This window comes from Callorhinus ursinus, unplaced genomic scaffold (assembly GCF_003265705.2).
Source record: "Callorhinus ursinus isolate GAN/ISIS: 27379988/994484 unplaced genomic scaffold, GSC_fseal_2.0 scaffold45, whole genome shotgun sequence".
Taxonomy (NCBI): domain Eukaryota; kingdom Metazoa; phylum Chordata; class Mammalia; order Carnivora; family Otariidae; genus Callorhinus; species Callorhinus ursinus.
Genome location: NW_027397107.1, coordinates 882173 through 890800, shown reverse-complemented (window position 1 = coordinate 890800; position 8628 = coordinate 882173). Strand labels below are relative to the sequence as shown.

The following is an 8628-nucleotide window of genomic DNA, read 5'->3' as shown; positions in this document are numbered from 1 at the left end:
CTCACCTGTGTAGAGTTCACCCCCACTCACCTGTGTAGAGCTCACCCCCACTCACCTGCATAGGGCTCACCCGTATAGTCACAGAGCTCCTGAACCCTCTTCCACCTCCAATCTGGGTTTCTGCGACAGCCACACACACCAGCTCTCCAAACTCACCCGTGTGAACTTTCTGATCCAACCGTGGCACTGCTCTGCGTGGCTACCCGGGGTGATGAGAGAGCTCTTGGCCTGGCCGTCGGAGCCCAGGGACCCCACACCACCCTTCCATCCTCACTCCCACAACCAGGGCTCACGTCCTGTAACTCCCCGGGGCATTCTTGCTGCTCTGGGCCCCAGAATTCACTGCTCTCTCTCACCTCTGTGTCTCCCCGTCCTCCCGCCGCTGCCTGAGGTGCTCCATGTGTTAAAGATATAAAAACATCCCCATACAGGTTTCAAAAATGGCAGCATATTTCAAATGTTTGCCGCTAACACATCAGTGCCTTGATCACAAAACCATTGCGGTGCGGTGTCATTTGTGCCGGTCAGAAGATAATGAATGGGCTTATGGAACAATAATTCGGGCCATCCTTCCAGCCTTTGGGTCAAGTAGAGCGCCCGTCTCCCTGGGTTTGGCAGGACTGGCGGGCTTCCCAGGAAGTGGGACGGTCAGCATTAAAATCGGGAGAGCCCCCCTCAGTCTGGAAGAACAGTCGTGCACACGCACACGAAGACCTTCTTAAACCTCCCTGGACCTTTGTGACTGTCTGTCCCTGTCTGTGGATAAAAAGCCACGTAGGACACGTATGGGAGAGGCACCCCTCCGGCTGCTGGTCTTTCCTGCCCCGCACCTGCCGTCATGGTGCTGGCCTGCTGACGGCCCCTCCCCGCGCCCTCAGCATCTCTGTGCACCTCCTCCGGAGGGGTCAACCGCACTAAGACTGTCCCCAGGCACATCGTCGGTGCCCTCCTGGTGGTGAGCGTCCCTAGGGCCGGGCTGGGAAGGGGCACACGAGAGGGCAGGGCATGGCTCCAGAGAGCAGTGGCTTCTGGCCTGCCCCACCACGGACACTGTCTGACCTCTGCGACCCAGGGGCTCACAGCGGGCTCGGGGAGGGCTGCCCAGAACGCCGTAGGGACGCAGAAGGCGCCTGGATCAGAGGCAAGCGAGGAGGCAGAGCCCCTGTCGTCTGAGGAAAAGAAGAAGCCAAGCTGGGGAGAAGCTGCTCCAGAAGCAGAACAAGAAAGCCCGGTTCAGCTGCCCCTTCTGCGGATGGAGGGCTGCGCAAGGGGACCTCACGGTCCTTCCAGATTCTGTCACTGAGCTGTCGGCATTGCCAGCCTCGAGGGTGCCACAGACGCAGGGACTGGGCGGGAGTCTGGGGCGCGGCGACAGTGCCGAGCAGGGGTTCCGAGTCCATGGGAGAGGAGTCCGGACCGCCCAGTGCCCCCACACGTAACGGGTGCAGTGGTGAGGGTTTCAGAGCAGGGAACCCGCCGTGGGCTCTCTCAGGACGCAGGAACAACCACAGAACCCTCACGTGCAGCTGCAGCACCCCTGGGTCCTTCTCTCCTCTCCCACTGTGCCCACGCGGGGATGTCAGGGCCTCTAGTCACTGCAGAGACGGCCATCCACCGGCGGCCCATTCCAGCTGGTAGAGCTCGGCTGGGCAAGCACCTGGCTCTGGGCCCACAGTCTGGTTCCCCTCTTCTTTTCTCTGAACTGGACTTACCTTCCCCAAACTGCAGACGGGCATGTCCCGCCCAGCGCACAGCCGGCCGCGGTTGGCAGCAGGGAAGGAGGGCACCAGGAGGAAAGCATGTGCCCACATGCAGCAAGGTCAAAGGGGAGGACACTGGGAAGGGCTGGTAGTGGATCACCAGTGGATCAGCCTCTCCCCACTGCCGGGAGCGAGGGGCAGCTTGGGAGGGGGTGGCAGCCTTCCGGGAGCAAGGGGACTGTGACTCCCTGTCTCTGGAGATATCAGGTGCTAGGTCCCATGTGGCATCCCCACGGGGTCTTTACGGTTGCTGGTGCTCCAGAGTCCAGCCTGGCTCTCCAGGGTGGTCCTCTCCTCCCACACACCCATGGGATGCAGGAGGGGACCTCGTCCATCCACACGGGCTGTCTGTCTATGGGAACTCAGTAGCTGAGCAGAATTCACGTACTGGACCCAGAGCATTCCGCGTAACTCCTGCCTTCCCAGTGGCAGTCCTGATCACAGGCTGTGACTCATCTCTCTCGAGAAAGCAAAGAGGGTATCAGAGTTCAGCCTGTCACAGGGGCCTCGATGAGAAAGGCCTGGGATCCTAGTAAACAGAGCGGGATTCCAATGTCAGACAACCACCAACTCTGAGATGCCGTGTGATGCGTCAGTCCCCAAGCTTCTGGTCCCCCCCCGCCACCCCGGTGTAAAGGGAATCATAGTGATGGTATCACTAAATGCCGTGGGCATCGTGGATAACGTACGCACATGGCACATAGTAGCTGATCCATAAAGAGCTGGTGCTTCCCCACCTGAGCAACATCTGTCTCTCCAGGTAGATGCTGTCCCCCCCAGCCCTGGACTGGACTGGATTCACCTTCTCTGGCCACATCTCCACAGCTCCAGAGTAAGTTACAGCCTCCTGGCTGGGCAGCCAGGCCCCGGGATGCAACGGTCTCATGGGCATAGTTGTCACGGCCTCATGAGTCCACGGGATCGAGTCTGCTGTGCTCCTTCTGTCTCCTTCCAACTGGCTCTGAAATGGGGATGGGGTGCAGCCTAAGGACAGGGCCCTCAGAACCTCACCTGGGGGCTGCAGGGGAGAAAGGCAGATGGAACCAGGCAGGACTCCCCACGGCTTCGTCCTTTAAATCTGTGATAAGGTGAATGAGCAGGTGTGCTACCTCCTGGAGCCCCAACTTCCTCACCCACGAAATGGGAAAACACGACCTTCCTTGAAAGCAGGTCATGGGCAGTCATGGGCATGAGCAGTCGCTTGTGAGCTGCCCAGACACAGACACCTGCGGCTGGAGGGGGCGGTGATTATGGAACTGTCACCGAGGCCCGTCTGGTGCTGCGGGAGACTGCAGGTGCTGGACTGTTTCCCCATCTTTCCACAGGTTGCTGGAACCACAACTTATAATTAATGCACAGTGATGTGGCTTGACCCAGTTTCCCAAATTGGAAGGTTTCAACTGCAACAGATGAAAAATGTGGAATTCGCGTCTTCCCGACAGAACTAGCAAGATAGACCTCCTTTCCCCGGGCTTCCAGCTTTCTCCAGAGTCAATGAGTAAACCTATACATTGAGCAAATAAACATATTTGCTGCTCAACAGATCTTGATTGAGTCCCTACTCTGCGCCATCCACCATGCTTGAGGCTTTACCCGATTGACTTGCCTCATGTAATCCGAACACCAATTCTGCAAGATGGGTGTTGCTAAGTTTCAGGGGGCCGAGGCTACTGGGCAGGAAGTGGCAGAAGCACCATTAATGCAAGGGTCCTTACCCCAATGCACCTGCTCATTTATGACCCCAGGAGTCTTCTCCAGGCTTCTCAGAAAGGGGAGCTAGGGCTACATGTGGGCAGATGGGATTGGAGGCTTAAGGAGCAAGGAGGGCTGGGCAACAAATTATGGCTCTTATGTGCCCCAGTGTCCCCATCAACCATCCCAACCTTTCCTGGGACCCAGCTACTTGTCCTTGTCCCTGTTCCAGGAAGGTGGCCCCCAGGATGCACTCTCTGCCCTCTTTTCCTGGCCAGACTCATCAGGTCTGTACCACAGGGCAGCTTGACCAGAGCTCAACCTTGGTTCTCACCTGTTCCATGGCCACCACCCCAGGACCGTCTAGCACTGGACCAGCCCTGAGCTTCACCTTCCGAATCGGGCAGCCCCATGTCCTCTGCAGCCTGGGCTGGAGGGCAGTGGACAGGCAGCACAGAGCGTGGGGTCAGCTCCCCATCCGACTCCGACAAAGTACCTGGATTTCTCTATGCCTCAGGTCCTTGTCTTGAAAGTTGGAGGTAACGCAGGGGGCGCTCGGCAGGTGCTGTTCCCTCCCCTCCTTCTTACTTCCACAAGAAGCACGGCCAGTGGCAAATTCTGACTGCTACTTTTTCTTCTATGATTTCCTATTTTTAAAGATTTAACTTTGATTGTGGTGGGTACAAGAAGGGATGAATCTAATTCCTCTTTCCAATTCGGTCCTCAGTTTCCAGCGTGAGGGTTTGAGCAACCTGTCGCCTCTGCGCTGCTCACTGGTGCTGGGCCCTCCGCGTCCTCAGTTTCCAGCGTGAGGGTTTGAGCAACCTGTCGCCTCTGCGCTGCTCACTGGTGCTGGGCCCTCCGCACAGTCGTCCTTCCCATTCTTTGATCTCGTGCTTGACCGTCTTCTGCACGGTTTATAGACCGCTTCTCTTTGTAGTTGTACACTCCAAGGGTTTTATCACTATTGCTCTACAATCGTTTTCTATGCAAGACAGATATATGCCCCCAACAACCCCCCCGCCCAACTTTTAGGACTTGTGTCTAGATCCCATGAGCTTTGAAATCTCAAGCACTTGGCCACCCACGTGCCCACAGGGCCAAGCCTACTGTCTCCTCGTCCCTCCAACACCTCCCCACCGATAAAGTGTAGGAAGAAGGCGGGAGAGGATGACAGCCATTCGTCACCCACATACAATCCCTTGCCAGGTCTGCCTCCCGTGGAAAGTCCTGGGGATGAAGCTGGAAATTGGTCTAGTGATGGGCAGGTCCAAGGGACCCTCAGAGGCTAGAACTGATTGGCCAGCTTCCCATTACACTGGCCCCTAAGACATTTGACGAAACCAGTGAGTGTCAAAGCCGAGTCCCCCCGACCAGCAGCACCAGCAGCACCTGGGAACTTGTTACAGAAGCAAATCCTTGGGCCCTGCCCCAGGTCTACTGAATCAGAAACTTCCGGTGATTCTGCACATGCTGGAATTAGAGAGCCACTGGACTAGGGAAGCGTAGATTTGCTCAAAGGTGACTTCTCCTTTCCAGCTGGAAGGGTGCCCCGAAGGAAGAACAGCAGTGGTAAAACCAGATGCGTGGTGACTGGACCTCCACCCCCACCCCCAGGCCCAGGTGTTGATGCGCAGAGACTCAGTATCTTCACGAGGGCCCTCCTGCTTGCCGACCTCTGTCCCGGCTCCTTCGGTGATCAGCACTTTCTGCCTGGGTCACTGACATCCTGCGTCGGGTCTGTTCCCAAGCCCTTGCCATGTTCTGTACTACGCATGGGATCTCCCTAGCTGTGGATTTCCTTCCAGATTGTGCTGGTCATCCAGTGTCCTGAGCGTCCATCGGTGACAGCTTCTCTAGCCACTTCCTCTCTAGTCGTTTCTGACAGCTGATTTGTGTGTTTTAAGGTGTCTTTGCAGATGAATACTGCCAAGTTTGGGGCCTGATCGTTATGATTTGCATTTTCTGCCTCCAGTGGCCTTGACACAGGGTGATGGAGGGAAGGGCATTTCAGGGCCAGCCTTGTCCTGAAGCACACTTGCCACCTGCCCACTCCCTGACCTCGGCTCGGCTTCAGGAGTCACCTGACAGGAAGCCTTTGACACCACGGGGCCCCTGGGATGACCACACACCTAAAAGGGGCTTCCCTCTTAAGACTCACTCCACCTTCATTTTAATCTGTGTTTAAATCTGTTTGCACAGGGCTATAGAGAGTCCTCTATAATTATTCTTTTTTTTTAAAGATTTTATTTATTTATTTGTCAGAGAGAGAGAGAATACAAGCAGGGGGAGTGGCAGAGGGAGAAGCAGGCTTCCTGCTGAGCAGGGAGCTCGATGCGGGGCTCGATCCCAGGACTCCGGGATCATGACCTGAGCCGAAGGCAGACGTTTAACTGACTGAGCCACCCAGGTGTCCCAATTATTCTTTTAATTTAGCTTTTATGGTTCCATTTGTTATAGCTAACTCTTGGATCCATGCAAAGTTTATTTGCACATGAAGAATAAGGTAAGAAATCCAAATTTTTTATTTCAAATAACTAACGAGCCTCCCCAAAGGTTTATTAAATAACCCATTTTCACAGACAAATTTAACGATGCCATTTTAATCAAACGCCCAATTCCCATACGTGTTTTATTCATTTCTGGATTCCCTATCCTCCTACGTGATCTCTCCATTTCTCCTGCTCTAAAATTATATTGTTTTAAATGTCTGTGGCCTTAACCAATGTTTTAATACCCAATAGTGTCATGGTCATGTTCATTATTCTTCTTTGTCAGACCTTTATCTGATCCCAGTCCTGGGTTAATTCTATCAGATAAAATCTAGTTTTAATTTATCATATTCCAAAAAAATTCTGTTGGAACTGGATAGGGAACACGCTGAATTTAGAGATTAAACTCAGGGATTGAAAGTATCCCCACTGAGGAGTCTTCCAAAGAAAAACAAAGGAGGCTTTTCATTTACTAAAACCATTTTTATGGCTTTTAATAGGAATTTTAAGTTTGTAGCACCGAGCCCTAAGATTTATGACATTTGTCCTTCAGTATTTTTTTGTTTCTATTGTCAAGGGCATCTTCTCTGCCATCAGATTTTCTAACTGGTTGTTACTCATAATATAATAAAGGTTTGATTTTGGCATAAATTTAATAACCACACACATCTTCCTGTGCAAGTTTTGCACCTCTTCCATTGTTCTAATACATGATAGTGTGAGTTCTTACTTCCTGCTTCAACGGAAAGCCTTCTGGCTTTTTACATGAAGTTGGGCTAGCTTTCTGGGTGCAGGATTATAACGTCTCCATTAGTGTCTATTTCGCTGATTTAAGAAGACTGAAAGGAAGGCTGACAGCAAATGCATCTATATGTATAAGACGTTCTCGGATTGAACCATCCTTGCATGCTCAGGACTCATTTCTCTTCATGTATCTTTCTTTTAGTGCCTTCCATGTTCTCCTTGCCAGTATCTCATTTAAGACTTTTGCGTGGCTTATCATAACGGAGATTGACCTGTAGATGCTTCTCATTCTTTCTCCTTCTCCGTTTTATATCAGGTTTGGTCAGGCGTTGGGTGAGACTCTCCTGTGTCTGGAAATACTAAGTAAGTGTAATTATCTGTCAGGCGTTGGGTGAGACTCTCCTGTGTCTGGAAATACTAAGTAAGTGTAATTATCTGTATCTTAAACATTTGAAAGGAGCTACCTATGAAATCTGTGGATTTAGCACTTGTAAAGAAGTGGCTTTATTACAATTTTCTGCATTGATTTTAAATCAATTTACAGGTCTTTAAAAGGTCATCATTACTCCCCACTTTCCATCGGTGTGGAAGCCACCTGTGGAGCCGGCACACCCCACACCCAGGGGAAAGGGGATGGGCAGAGGGGGCGGCTTTCAGATACCTTTCTCAATTTCTTCCACAGTCTGACTCTTCTTTTTTTCTTTTTAAGGTTTTATTTATTTATTTATTGAGAGAGAGCGTGAGAAGCAGGGAGAGGGAGAGAGAATCTGAGGCAGACTTCACGCTGAGCACAGAGCCCAATGCAGGGCTGGATCCCACGACTGTGAGATCATAACCCGAGCCAAAATCAAGAGTCAAGAGTCGGATATCCAACCAACTGAGTCACCCCGGTGCCCCTCAGTCTGACTCTTCTTGAGTAAATTTTGATGATTTACATTTTTTTTTTAGAAAATTATACATTTTATCCAGATCTTCTAATATTTAACCAGAGGTTGTGCAAAGCCCTCTATAATCATTCCCTAAACTTAAGTCCTCCTCCTTTGCTCAGTTCAAATGTTGTTTGGAGAGATATTCTCCATTAAAAAGACAAGAGACAAGTGACCCCACGACACTTGAGTGATGCATAGACCTGTTGCACAACCGGGACCTACAGAGCATTGTGTGCCAGTTATATTTCAATAAAAACAATAGGCTAGGCTGTGCTTTACCATGTTTTAATAATTTTTTCAGCAAATCTTGAATTTATGTTCTTGAATCTTTGTATCAGTTTTTATGTTTTGTGTCTTCTACTTCATGCTTTCTGTTTTTCTTGTCATTGGTGTTTTCCCTCTGCTTTCCTTAGGTTTGTTTTATTATATTTCTTCTAAGTTCTTGAATTAGTTGCTTAATTGTATCTCATCTCATCCTTATGTAGTAGTGTAAATATTTAAGCTAATGAATTTTCTCCTAAACACTGCATGAACCCCGTTCTATAGTGTTTGATACATCGTGTTTACTGTATGTATCTTTATAGATATTCTAGGCAGCTCTACCTATAAAAACATAATAGGACAGTATCTGTCACTTTTAAGTGGCCACATTAAAAAAGTAAAAAGAAGAAACAGAATTAATTTTAATGAGGTACTTTATGTAATCCAAAATGCCCCCAGATATTGTTATTTGAACATGTAATCAGTAAAAAATATATTCATGAGATAGTTTACATTCTTTTTTCATTGTAAGTCTTGCAAATCTAGGGTGTTCACGCTCACAGCAATCAGGTGGCTAACTGCTACCATATTGGGCAACATAGCTTTATAATTGCAGTTTTGCTTTTCTGTTTGACGGAGAGTTGTCTAAGAAGGAGATTAAAACATAAGAAGAGCTAGGCATTTTATTTATGTTTTTGTCTTTAATTTATAGTTTGATTGCATTGGGATCGGGGAATATGCTCTGTACTT

General features: G+C 50.2%; 1 long non-coding RNA gene across 1 annotated transcript in view; it reads left to right on the top strand.

Moving 5' to 3' along the window:
- LOC141370791 (uncharacterized) overlaps positions 1–3322 on the top strand; it is a 37178-nt gene extending 33856 nt beyond the window's left edge. The window contains exons 2-3 of the long non-coding RNA XR_012375135.1: positions 2521–2592; positions 3086–3322. This is a non-coding gene — a long non-coding RNA (uncharacterized lncRNA). The remainder of the gene's footprint in view (positions 1–2520; positions 2593–3085) is intronic.
- The last annotated feature ends 5306 nt before the right edge of the window (positions 3323–8628 follow it).